The sequence below is a fragment of the Humulus lupulus genome, chromosome 8 (assembly GCF_963169125.1).
Source record: "Humulus lupulus chromosome 8, drHumLupu1.1, whole genome shotgun sequence".
NCBI classification, from domain to species: Eukaryota; Viridiplantae; Streptophyta; class Magnoliopsida; order Rosales; family Cannabaceae; genus Humulus; species Humulus lupulus.
The window spans coordinates 132,705,220-132,718,692 of NC_084800.1; the positions used below are offsets into that span (position 1 = coordinate 132,705,220).

The 13,473-nt window shown below is 37.0% G+C and overlaps 1 non-coding gene across 1 annotated transcript; it reads right to left on the minus strand.

Moving 5' to 3' along the window:
• Positions 1-10,015: 10,015 nt before the first annotated feature.
• On the minus strand, positions 10,016-10,122 carry LOC133798912 (small nucleolar RNA R71). Its single transcript, XR_009876129.1, has one exon. It is a non-coding gene; the product is annotated as a small nucleolar RNA R71 (small nucleolar RNA).
• Between the last annotated feature and the right edge of the window lie 3,351 nt (positions 10,123-13,473).

The following is a 13,473-nucleotide window of genomic DNA, read 5'->3' on the forward strand; positions in this document are numbered from 1 at the left end:
ATGCTGGTTTTTGCCTAGTCTGGGCTGAGCGCCGCGGCGCAGCTGTGGTGCGCCGCGGCCCTTGGCGTCTGGCAGGGGGGAGCCTTTCTATTTGAAGGCGCGCCGCGGCGCAGCAGGGGAGGGTCGCGGCCCTTCAGGCCATTTTGACCCAAAAACATGTTTTTAGCTTGGGGATTCAAGCCATAGGCCTCGGGGTTGAGCCTAGTACCCGGTTAAGTGGGGATTGATGTCCCGGAGGCTAGATATTGATTTGGGAACTTAAGTTGATCATTTTTATTGATGTTACCCTATGTTTGGTTATGACTAGGTGACCGCTAAAGGACTAAAAGCTGATCGTTCTCAAAGGTCGTTTCTTTTATTAATTCTCGCTCGAACCCAAGGTAAGAAAACTGCACCCTGTGTATATGTGACATGCATGGCTATTATGGATGCATGTTGGTTGACTATTGAGCATGACATGCATGGCTATTTTGATGCATGTTGGTTGGCTATTGAGTACATGCATGGCTATGATTGATGCATGTTGGATGTTTAAATGTAAACATTGATAGCATAATGAATGCTTGGCAAGCTTTCCCATTTGCATATGGTTCTTAATGAGGCATGCTGGATGATTAAGTGTGATGCATGTGATGCACGAGAAACATGTGATTAGGGCATGCCATGAATGATGAATATGAGATTGGCCAGAGCTTGAGTCTCTGAGTTTGTGCATGATCATGATTATGCTAGTAACTGTTTAGTAAGCATGCTGAATGCCCTACTCTTGGATAACTGGCATATGATACATATTGATAGCATTGCTTACTTGTGCATGGTACTAACTAATTAGTCCGATTTGGCAAAGGTGCTAGTATCAACTGTGAAGCTGTGACTCATTAGTCAGGTTCGGCAGTGGTACTGGGCACTGGTCACGTTGCACTGACTCATCAGTCAGAATTGGCAAAGGTGTTGGTATCAGCTGTGAAGCTGTGACTTATGAGTCAGGTTCGGCAGTGGTACTGGGCACTGGTCACGTTGCACTGACTCATCAGTCAGAACTGGCAAAGGTGTTGGTATCAACTGTGAAGCTGTGACTTATGAGTCAGGTTCGGCAGTGATACTGGACACTGGTCACAAAGCGCTGACTTATTAGCCAGAACGACCTTAGCGTGGATCACGCAAGCCAACAGAGATTAGATCTAATCGACCATCAGCATTGAATGGCTCAAAGAGCATTAATGCAAGACCGACCTCGAGGGTCGATGAATGAAATAAGCACTTGGAGGCTAGTGGCTTACCTAGCAGCCACTCTCCCTCTTGAATTATGTGATGTTCACTCATTGGTTTGAAAGTTTTACGCTCAGTATGGTTATAATGATAATCATATGATAATGTTTATGAAAAGTATTATGTTTTCTTGCTGGGCTTCGGCTCACGGGTGCTATGTGGTGCAGGTAAAGGCAAGAGGAAGCTAGACCATCCTTGAGTTGGAGAGCTTAGGTGATGACGTGCACATATGCAGCTGCTCGTCCGCCACGGCCGAGGTTTAAAGTGGAACTAGGGTTGAACCTTGTTTTGCCGCTTAGAACGGCCTGTTGTAAATATTTTCTATAATAAACTCTGAAATTTATATTTTCGGGATCCCAATGTATATATATTAAACGTTCTAGTGAAACGTTACACCTTAACCAAAATGTTTAATCCCTAAACCGCTAATCATACTTAGTTACACGTTTTTGGCCAAATGACTCGATTAGTGAGTTTAGCACTATTTACAAGGCACACCGTAACGGTCCCTGGGGTTGGGGCGTTACACTGGTCTTGCGGGAGTCTGTTGGACTTCTTTACCCTCATTGTCGACTGTTCAGCTTGATGGAGGAACTGCTCTTCGTGAAGAAAGTATAAAGCTGAACGGGGAAGGATCTTCTTAAAGCGGCGAAGGCGATCCTCAGGAGTGCGACTGTTAGGAGACTTTGACGAGGAGTCGCTGCTTTGAGTGGTGTTGATCGATTGCGAGTCGGACGTATCAGAATTCGTGTGGTTGTCTCCTCCCCTATAGTCAAAGCGATTCATCTACAAAAAATAAAAATGGGGAGGTGAGTAACCATACAAATATAATTCAGCAGAGCAGTGTTTATTTTTCTACTTAGAAAAAATTTGTCTAAGTAGTAAAATTTTAGCATGCATGAGGAAAAATAATTTTAGTGCCTAAAAGTGCTATAAGTGCTTAGAGTGCCAAGGAGATGGCCGGTCGGGTGCATAGTGGCTATGGTGTGTCTGTGAGGCCCACATTGTGTCCGAACGGATGCCGTGGGGTGGCCGAGCGAATCCCAAGGCGTTCGAGGAGCTAGCGCGCATCCGAGGGGCTGTGTCGAGGCATCTGGGCTGTTGGTGCCGAGACACCCGAGGAGTCAGTGCGCGTCCGAGGAGTGCCGAAGGGCCTTGTCCAAGCGGATGGCCATCAGCTCCAAGCATCCGAGGAGGGGCTGAGACGTGAGCGTCCGAGCGGATGCTGAAGCATCCGACCAGACGCATGCACGCATCCGAGTGGACCGTGCCTAGCCAAGGTGCGTGTCCGTGTGTCCGAGCCGTGCGTCCGAGGAGCCAGTTGGTGCATCTCCGAGGAGCAAAGCTAAGCATCCGATCTGATGGGACTTAGGTCCGAGTGGTTGTTGTAGAGTCCGATCTGACTAGAATTTTCAAAATGGCATGAGCAATGGCCAATCGGCCATACCCCATATCCGAACCTCAACCAAGACCCATTTTGAAAAAGAAAAAAAAGCCCTAAATTCCATCTAGCACAAACACATTTCTCCACCCAAAATACAAAATCACAAGATCAAAATGGGGAATTTGTAAAGTTCCTAATGTTCTTGAGACCATATATACCATTCATTACCCATAAACCCATATTCATGATTTAGGTTAAAATGATTCATTTTCCTTTAAATTTCTATGAAATTGAAGGTAAAATTGAGTTACCCATAACCTAAAAAACATCAAAACAGCCACCAAATACATTGCATCTCTAAGATTCACACATAGATTCAAGGGGAAATTTTCCAAGGGGGTTTCGGCCAACACATGTATTTTTCATGGAATTTTGAAAAAAAAAACAACACAAGTGAAGATGAAGGAGAAGACTTACCCAATCTTGAAGAGACCTTGGAGAATGCTTGAAGAAATGAGAAGCTTTTCCTTGAGAATCCTTGAAGTTTCGGCCAAGGAGAAGGCTTGTGGGGTTTTGGCTAAAGAAGAAAAATAGATGAGGGAAATTTTTGTTTTTGCTCTCTTGTGTGTGTGTGGAAATGTGGGAGTATAGGGGTCTATTTAAAGGAAAAAAGTGGGAATTACCACTTATTTTTGGACCCTTGGAATTCCTGGGATATTTTTTCTCCCCACGACTATGAGCAGTTAATGGCAGTGATCGTGGTCTGTGGAGTCGTGGTCTGTTGCATGGCGGGAAGATGAATAGTTGATTTTTGGCTTTTTTGTGCAGTTAGATATGGAGAAAAAAGTTTATTATGTGAGAGCATCATATAATAAACTTGGGGGGCAAATGTTATCCCCAAAATTTGAAAATGATGACGTGGCAATAGAAATGACAAATGGCAAGGAATGGTTGGGTGACCTGGCTTAGGAGTGACCCGGTAGACCAGTGAAGAATTTTGACTGGCCAAAGAAGTGTCATGACCGACCAGGCATGACCTTGTCTGACCAGTCACGTGTTTGTCTGCCTAGGCATGACCTTGTCCGACCAGTCACATGTTTGTCTGCCCAGGCATGACCTTGGCCGACCGGTCATGACCATGTCCGACCAGCCAAGTGCATGTCTGCCCAGCCAAGTGCATATCTACCCAGTCAGGTGCGTGTCTGCCCAGTGAAGGTGTGGCCGACCAGCCTGAATGAGATATGGATCGACTAGACAGAGCAGGGCTATGCAAGATATCCCAGAAACGGCAACAAGAATCGGTCTTGGCTTGCGCGGGAATCTCTCAGTTTATCCCACGAATATAGTATACTGTTATATTTTGAATATTATTATAAATTAAATATAATGAGAATAACAAAATATCCCGATTGTGAGGGACATCATCTGTACGATCCTGAGCCTATAAATACAAGGCTTATGGCATCATAAAGAGGACGTTTTGACTTTTGATTGAATTCTGATTTTCTAGAGAGAGAGTACTTGTATTTGAGAGAATTTTTGTATTCTTGTAATCTGCACTGAAGAAACTCAGTTGACTCAGGTTCATCTAATCTTGAGTGTAGATCTATAATCACAACTCTAAGTGGATTAGGCTATTACCAACACATTGGGGCTGAACCACTATAAAAATCGTCTGTGTCGTTTATTTCTCTTGAAGGTTTTTGTCATTTTTGACGTCTACATGTCGTTGGCCAAAAACGCGGTCAACAGAGGAGAATAAAGAAAAAAGACAAAAAAGTACACAAAAAATTGATTTTATAATTTTTAAGTTATTTTTTTTAATCTTTTGAAATAATTTTTATATCTTTTAAAATTTTAATTATGCATGTGGCAATAACGTGTCAATGTCACATCACTATTTTAAGTGTCAAATCATCACTTTGTTAGCCATGTAAGATGAAAACTAACAGAATGAGCACAATAAGATAATGGTAATAATTTGGAAACTTTGGAGGAATTTAAAACAACACGAAATGTTGAGGGGGCACAATAAAGTAGTGATAATAGTTCAGGGAGCAAAAATCTTATTTATTTTAAAGCAAAATAGCAATAGTTATAACAACAATAAAAATAATATTAATAATAAAAATAATTTACAATATCAGGTTTATTATTAATATTAATTTGTAACCCCAAACTTTTCTTTATTTATTTTTAGTCATTTTCAGGCTTTATAAGTAAGAGCTCATTTTATATATTTGACATGTAGTTTTAAGGTAGCAAAACTCTACTAAATTTTAGTCTCATTTCTCTTTTTTTTCCTCTCTGTAATTGTTATGAGAATGTATAGCATAATAGGTTAACCTTCTTAGGAAGATTAGGATGATCATATATGCACTATAACTTTATTTGATTCACAACGTTCTTCAATAACTTTTTTATCATAGATTACTCTTATCGATATATTTATTGTTTATGTGAATGATTAGCATCATTAAGTTATAAACACCATGAAGAAGACCATATGTTGGGGTATGTACTGAAAGATTATGCCAATCATGATATATTTATAAGAATCTCCAAATACGATTACATATAATAATGGCCATTTTTTACGTGTATACAATAAAATCAAATATATTATAATATATATGCAGAAGTTTGTAAAGATATGGAAAGGATGAAGAGCAAGTTTTGGTGGAACTGTTCTTCTAGCAGGGGAAGGGTAGGTGGCAAAGGATGTGTAAACATAAGGCATGGGGGGTATGAGGTTTCAAAATTTGAGAGATTTTAACTTAGCTCTCCTTGGTAAGCAAGGTTGGAGATTGTTGTCTAATGAAAACTCATTGGTTGGTAAGGTGTTCAAAGCTAGATATTATCCAAAGGAGGACTACTTGAATGCAAAGTTGGGTAGTAATCCTAGTTTCATTTGGCGAAGTATAGAGGATGCTCAAAGTTTGGTTAGAGCAAGGGTGAGGTGGAGCATAGGGGCAGGTAGATCGGTCAGCATTTTGGGGGAGCCTTGGTTGCCAGATGAGGCCAACCCATGTGTGATTTTTGTGCATCTAGCGCTTACTAATATGAAAGTGGATAGCTTAATGAAGATTTTAGAGAGAGTTTGGGATGAGGATGTGGTAGCTGACTTATTTGAGGGGAGGGACCAGGCATTTATCCTAAATATTCAGTTGAGCTCCTCTGCTGAGCGTGACTATTACTTTTGGAGAAAAGAAAATTCTGGTATTTACTCAGTAAAGAGTGCCTATCGCCTTCTTCAGCAATTAAAGGGTGAGTGGTCAGAAGATAACTCGGCTGGGTTTTGGAGGATTCTATGGAGCTTAAAAATTCCTCCAAAAGTTAAGAATTTCATTTGGAGGGCAGTAACTGGTTACCTCCCAACTAGAATCCAACTACAAACCAAACATGTAAACATAAATTCTGTGTCCAGTTTGCCTTAATAGCTATGAATCTATTTTCCATGTCCGGGTTTCTTGTACCTTTACTCGGTCTTGTTGGAACCGGTTAGCTGTGGATGCGTTGAGTTGTGGGGAGACAGAGTTTGGAGCTTGATTGTAGGCGGTATTCCCAAAGGAAGCAAAGGCTAGGAAGGAAGAGGCAGCTATGTTATGTTGGGGTTTATGGAAGGCTAGGAATGATATTTTGTGGCACCATAAATTGCCTTCAGCATCAGAAGTAGTGCAATCAGTGAGAATAGTTCTTGATCATTGGAAGCGTGCTCAATCTTGCAAATTGGAGCCTTTATGTTCAAATGAAGGTGATGAGCATTCGACTAAACCATCAGTAGATAAGATCAAGATTAACGTTGATGCAACTATCCTTGAAGCTGAAAATAAGTTTGGATTTAGCTGTATTGCCCGTGACCATGCAGGTTGGCTTGTGGAAGCTATGTCGGATTGCAAAGTTGGAAAGGTGTTTCCTGAGATAGCTGAGATTGTGGGCATTAAAGAGGCTTTGAGCTGGAATAAGGATAGATCCTGGTTTGATGTTGTGGTAGAATCGGATTGCCTTGTGGCGATTCAGGCAATTCAGAGTTCAGTCACCATGATTTCTGAGTTTGGTTTGTTAGTTCTCGCCATTTTAGCTAGTGTTTTGATAACTCTACAAAATAGAGTTATTTTACCACTTTTTATATACTAATTGTTGTTTAATTCTTGAGTTTTTAATTAATTTATTAAGTTTTTAAGTAATTTTGAATTTATTGAGTTTATTTTGATTTTATAGATGTTTTATAAATATTTTATTATAATATGTTGTAGTTTAATTATTTGAAACTAATATTGTTATGTTAGGAGTAAAAAGATGCAATTTTGAGCTTAAATGTTTAAGTAAATTAAGTTTTAATTAATATTTTCATGGAACTTTTATTGTATATTTTATTATTGAAAATATTTAGTTTTAATTTAATTTATGTTTGTTTTATAGGGAATTTGTTGTGTTTTATTTTCTTTTGAAAAGCAAAAAAAAATGATGAAAGAAAGGTGGCATTTTTTTGAAACAAAACAAAAGGAATTGGCATTTTCGTCAGCCTGGGCCGCCTGCCCAGCCAGGCCCATCAGCAGCTCCAGTCTTCTCGGCCCAACAGCTGCCCGTGCCCCTCCATCAGCCAATTGCTCCCACGCCTGCCCTCTCCCAGCAACACCACACTAGGCCTCCCAAGCCTCCATCCGCCCGTTCAGCACACAAGCACCACACGGCCTGCCTGCCTGAAGCCCACACCTGCCCAACAGCTCCACGGGCCACACCAGCCCAGCCACCACCAACCCGAGCCCAGCCCAAGTGCCAGCCTGCCAAAACAACTGCCATTTCCCTTCTTGAGCCCCTAAATTGCCTAAGTGTATCATTTGTCTCCTATGTCCAAAATGCCAACTTTTTACCCATTTTTTCTACACATTTTCACCACAACATCATCATTACACCCTATAATTTACCTCTACATACCATATTTATTTTATTTAATTAATCTAATCAATTTAATATTTAATAATCTCATTTTGGCTTTAAATATGGAATTTCAAGACTATTTTAGGGTGCTTAATTTTTTGTTACCATTTTCTTTCTACCATTCTCTCTTCCATTTTGGGTTTTTCAAGAGCATTTTCAAGTATGTATTTTGTTTATTTTGTAATTTATATTCTAGTTATGTGCTTCTAATCTTTTTCATAAGATTATTAAGATCATGATGAAGCAACTTGTAACTAGATAATATTTATGTTGTATGTTGATTTCCCTTGTAATGCAACAAAGTTTATGGATTTTTCTTCTTCATATATGTCTTTCATCTTTAATATCTCATATTTTGGATTGTTAGATAATATGCACCTTGTTCTTCATTTTACAAAAACATAATATTCTTTGTGTAAGATGTGTCATTAAATTGTACACATCCATGCTTAGAACAAAAATATTATGTTTTGCCTTATAAATAATGTTATTTGATTTTTTGTTGTTTTATTAGGTTGATTCACATTAAATACTTTAAAATTATAATTTTTGAAAAGTGAAGAAAAATCCTATCTTTTTAGAAGTAATTTGTGCTTAAAATTATAAATCTATTTGGAAAATGATAGTTTGATTTATTTTAACTATCACTAAAACTTGGGAATCAATATACTAATAAATATTATTAAACTTACATTTTGTGGATTCTAGTATCTTAATAATCTTTCATTTTACCACTTATTTTAAAATCCTTATTGAGTTATTTTCATTCTCTTAAATAGCTTTATTTTATATTCATGACATTAAATCTCATCAATATTTGGAGCTAGGTTAGAATTTATTAATTTTGGTTTAAAATAGTTTTCTTTTTTTATTTTAGACAACTCCTTTGGGTTCGATCTCGTGCTTACACGAACACTATATTCCATATACGATTCGTGCGCTTGCGAGTATAAATTTTTAAAACATACCCGTTTTGGGTCCATCATGTTTTTGGCGCCGTTGCTGGGGAGTTGCAAGAAGAAAAGAAACGAAATTTATCTCAAGGTTAGTAAATTCTTCTACTAGTTATTTTAATTTTTGTACTTAAAAGAAAGAACAAAAAAAACTATATATACAAAAATATAAAAAAATATATATTTATATAAAACTAAAAAAAAAGATAAAAAGAAAATTTGGGACGGTTCTACCACCCATAAAAAAAACACTTGCTTATATTTCTATATTTATTGTTTTTTTTAGTTGACGACACATGTGCCTCCTATCTATCTTTTTAATTTTTATAGTCGATGACACTTGTGCCTCCTAATTTTGTTGTATTTTTTATTCCTTGTATTTCTTTGTTAGTTGACGACACTTGTGCCTCCTAACATTTGTTGTAATTTTCTTTATTTATCTTGTTGTTATTTTTATTTAATTATTGCAATTTACTAGTTGATGGCAATTTTGCCTCCTAGTCCTTTATCTTATGTTTTAGTTGATGGCACTTGTGCCTCCTAATCTTTACCTTAATTTTGTTATGGTTAATGGCATGCTATGCCTCCTTACTCTTGCCTAAATTTTAGTCTTATTTAATTTTACCTTATTTTTCTTTGTCTTTTATCATATTTTAGTGTAATTGTGAAAAAAAATACTTGAAAATAAAAAAAGGAAACCTAAATCTTGTCCTTTCACCATAAGAAATTTTTGCTTAAAGGAAATTTGAACAAAATTCCCAATCCGCCTCTCCTAATTAACCTCAGGGAGTTGTTAGTAGTGCGCGAGTAAGTGGAATCAAATAGGTCTGGGGACAAGTGAACCATAAAAATTATATTGTTGTGAAATCTCGAAAAATTCTAAGTATGCTCTGTGGTTGCGGTTTTAACTGATCTTCCACATCAGAAAATTGCTTGTTTGAGATTACCTTTGTTGCCTTGTTTGTGAAAATTGTATGCATCATTGGGAACGTAACTCTAAAAATCGATTAGTAAAAAGACGTCTATCTTTGTTTGAAATGAAAGTGTTAGTAAGAATTTGAGCATCATGGAACCAATTTCTAATCCTGTTGATGAAAATGTTGTGCCTGAAAAAACTTTGCTTGAATATTTTGCACCTATTTCATCTAGTGCTCCTTCATGCATTGTTTTTCCTGCAACTTCTGCTACTCATTTTGAGCTTAAACCAGCAATCATTCAATTGTTGCCATCTTTTTATGGGTTAGATAGAGAGGATGCTTACATGCATGTCAAAGATTTCTTAGAAATTTGCTCAACATTTAAATTTCAAATTTTTTTTGATGAGTCAGTCAAACTAAGATTGTTTCCTTTTTCATTAAAAGACAAATCAAAAGCTTGGTTAAATTCCCTTCCCACGGGGTCTATAACTACATGGGATCAACTTTATAATAAATTCTTGCTGAAATTTTTTCCTATGTCTAAAACTGATAGTCTAAGGAGAGAGATCTCCGAGTTTTTTAAAAAAGATAATGAAGAGTTCTATGAATATTGGGAAAGATTTAAAGATTTATTATTAAAATTTCCTCATCATGGTGTTGAAAAATGGAGACTTGTAAAATATTTTTATGATGGTTTGACTCCCTGTAATCGTCAAATGATTCAATCTATGCATACCGGAAATTTTTTAAAATTCCAAGGACAAGAGGCTTGGGATGCCCTTGAAGATTTGTCTGTCAATTCACAATAATGGAATTATTTTGATCCTAGGTCTAGGTCAACTAATTCACCAAAAAGAGGAGGAAGGTATGAATTAAAAGATGAATTAGACTTAAGAACATCCTTAGACAAATTAGCGAGAAAAGTAGAAGCTTTAGCCATAAGCCAAACTATAAATTCTCTAATACAACCAATAAAAGATGTTTGTTCTATATGTTTTAGTCCTTGTCATAATGCCCAATCATGTCCTTCCTACCAAGAAGTCTTTTTTGAGGAGGTCAATGCTCTTCATTCTTATGGGAAACCAAATGATAGCCCATTTTCATCCACTTACAATCCAAATTAGAGAAACCATCAAAACTTTTCATGGAGACAAAACCAACCCCAAATGAATCAAGGGCACCAATACAACACACAAAACCAAGCTCATGCCCCACAAAATCAACCATATCATCAACAAAGAAAACCTTCCTTTGAAGATACTTTACAACAATTTATGCAATCCACTCAACAAATCCTACAAAATCAGTCTCAATCAATTACCAAACTCGAGACACAAGTAAGACAACTCGCCACTACTTTAGCTGATAGAGAAAAATGAACATTCCCTAGTCAACCTATCCTTAATCTAAAAGGTCAATATGAGATAGGAAAGTCTAGTCATACTAGGAAGTCAAATCAATTTCAACTCTTAGGTCCGGAAAGAACATTGTCAAACCCGACTACATACCTGAGGTTGAATAAGAAATAGAAAAAGAAAAAGAAAATAGTCAGCCTTCTAGTTTTAATGCTAATGAATCTTCAAACAAGGAAACTCAAATCCATCCTTTCATTCCAAAAGCCTCATTCCCACAAAGATCACTTCCAATTAAAAAAGGCGGCCAATATGACATCTTAGAAGTTTTTAAACAAGTTAGTATCAATATCCATTTCTTAGATGCCATTAAACAAATTCCTGCTTACTCTAAATTTTTAAAGGATCTTTGTACTGTTAAAAGAAACACTAATGTTCCTAAAAAGGCGTTTTTAACTGAACAAGCTAGTTCCATTATTCAATATAAGAGTCTTGTTAAATATAAAGATCCTGGATGTCCCACAATTTCATGCATTATTGGTGATCATTTTATTAACAAGACTTTACTTGATTTGGGTAGTGTGAATGTATTGTCTTATTCTGTTTATAAGCAACTTGGTCTTGGTGAACTAAAACCTACCTCTATAACTCTTCAATTAGCCGATCGTTCTGTGAAAATTCCTAGAGGCATTATAGAAGATGTTTTAATTAACGTTGATAAATTTTATTTTCCTGTTGACTTCATTGTTCTTGATACTCAACCTGTGGAAAATGTGCATGCTCAAATTCCTATCATTTTAGGTAGATCATTCTTAGCTACATCTAATGCAATCATTAATTGTCGTAATGGTATTTTGAAATTATCTTTTGGAAATATGACTGTTGAATTGAATGTCTTTAATGTTGCTAAATCTGTTGAGTGTGATGAAGTGTATGAAGTTAACATGATAGATTGTATTTGTGAAGAGGATGGAAATGGCTTACTTGACTTTTGTGAAAAATACTTTGGTATGAACTTGCATGTTGATGACTCTAATGATGATGTGAATTCTTTGCTAGAATCTATACCCTTAAATGAAACCAAAGTTGAACCTTTTTTACCCTTAGATCACTTTCAATCAATTTTTGAGTCTCCAAAGTTAGACCTTAAACCTTTGCCAGAAAATTTAAAATATGATTTTCTAGGAGAGTCTGAAACCTTACCTGTTATCATAGCATCCGCTTTAGATAAAGAACAAGAAGATAAATTGTTAGATGTCCTTAGAAAACATAAAGAGACCATAGGTTGGACCATTGGAGACATTAAAGGAATTAGCCCATCCATATGTATGCATAGAATCCATCTAGAAGAGAATGTTAAAACCTCTCGGGAATGTCGAAGAAGGCTAAATCCAAATATGAAAGAAGTAGTTAGAGAAGAGGTCATAAAATTATTAGACATAGATATCATTTACCCTATTTCTGATAGTCAATGGGTTAGTCCAGTTCAAGTTGTGCCTAAGAAGTCTGGGATCACAGTTGCTGAAAATGAGAAAAATGAATTAATCCCTACTAGAGTACACACGGGGTGGAGAGTGTGCATAGACTATAGAAAGTTGAATAATGTTACTAGAAAAGACTATTTTCCATTACCCTTTATTGATAAAATGCTTGAACATTTAGCTGGCCATGCATATTATTGTTTTCTTGATGGGTATTCGGAATATAACCAAATCTCCATTGCCCTAGAAGATCAAGAAAAGACTACATTTACATGCCCTTTTAAGACTTTTGCCCGCCTTTTGGATTATGCAACGCACCTGGGACTTTTCAAAGGTGTATGATTTCAATTTTTTCTGACATGGTAGAAAGATTTCTTGAAGTGTTTATGGATGATTTTTCTGTGTTTGGTTCCTCCTTTGATGAATATTTGCACCATCTGTCACTTGTTTTAATTCGTTGCAAAGAGAAAAACCTTGTGCTCAACTGGGAAAAATATCATTTTATGGTTAAAAAAGGAATTGTTTTAGGTCATGTATTCTCATCTGAGGGAATATAAGTTGATAAAGCTAAAGTTGATCTTATTTCAAAACTTCCCCCACCTAAAACTGTGAAAGAAATTAGATCATTCCTAGGTCATGCCTGTAACGCCCTACTTCCTTAGAGCCGTTACTAAATGAGTTTAAAATGTGCATTCAACTCGCTAATCGAGGTTTTAGGTCAAAAAGTGTAAATAAATTATAAACAGGGTTATAAACTTTGAAAATAATTCCATTTATTGAAAAACATAAAATGTTTGACACTTGGGATCCCAAAATACTGTTTAGAAATATTTACAACATAAAAGTACAAACCAAGTCGACTAGACGACAAAACCCAGGTTTTAATACAATCATCTCTCAAAACCACTGGCTGTGGTAGCCAGGCAGGCCAAACATGTACTCGCCGCTTCACGCTCTCCGTACTCATGGTTGGTCGATTCTTCCCTTGCCCTTACCTGCACCACAGAGCACCCGTGAGCAGAAGCCCAACAAGAAAACCCTCACAAGCAGAAAACATATGCATAACAAACACTTAGCATATAAACAGGCCATCAATAGGCTAAACACATACGGCCATGCCGCCCAGGCGCTTTACCAGGCCCTGGGTTTGCGGTCCACACCGTGAGGATATCCTAG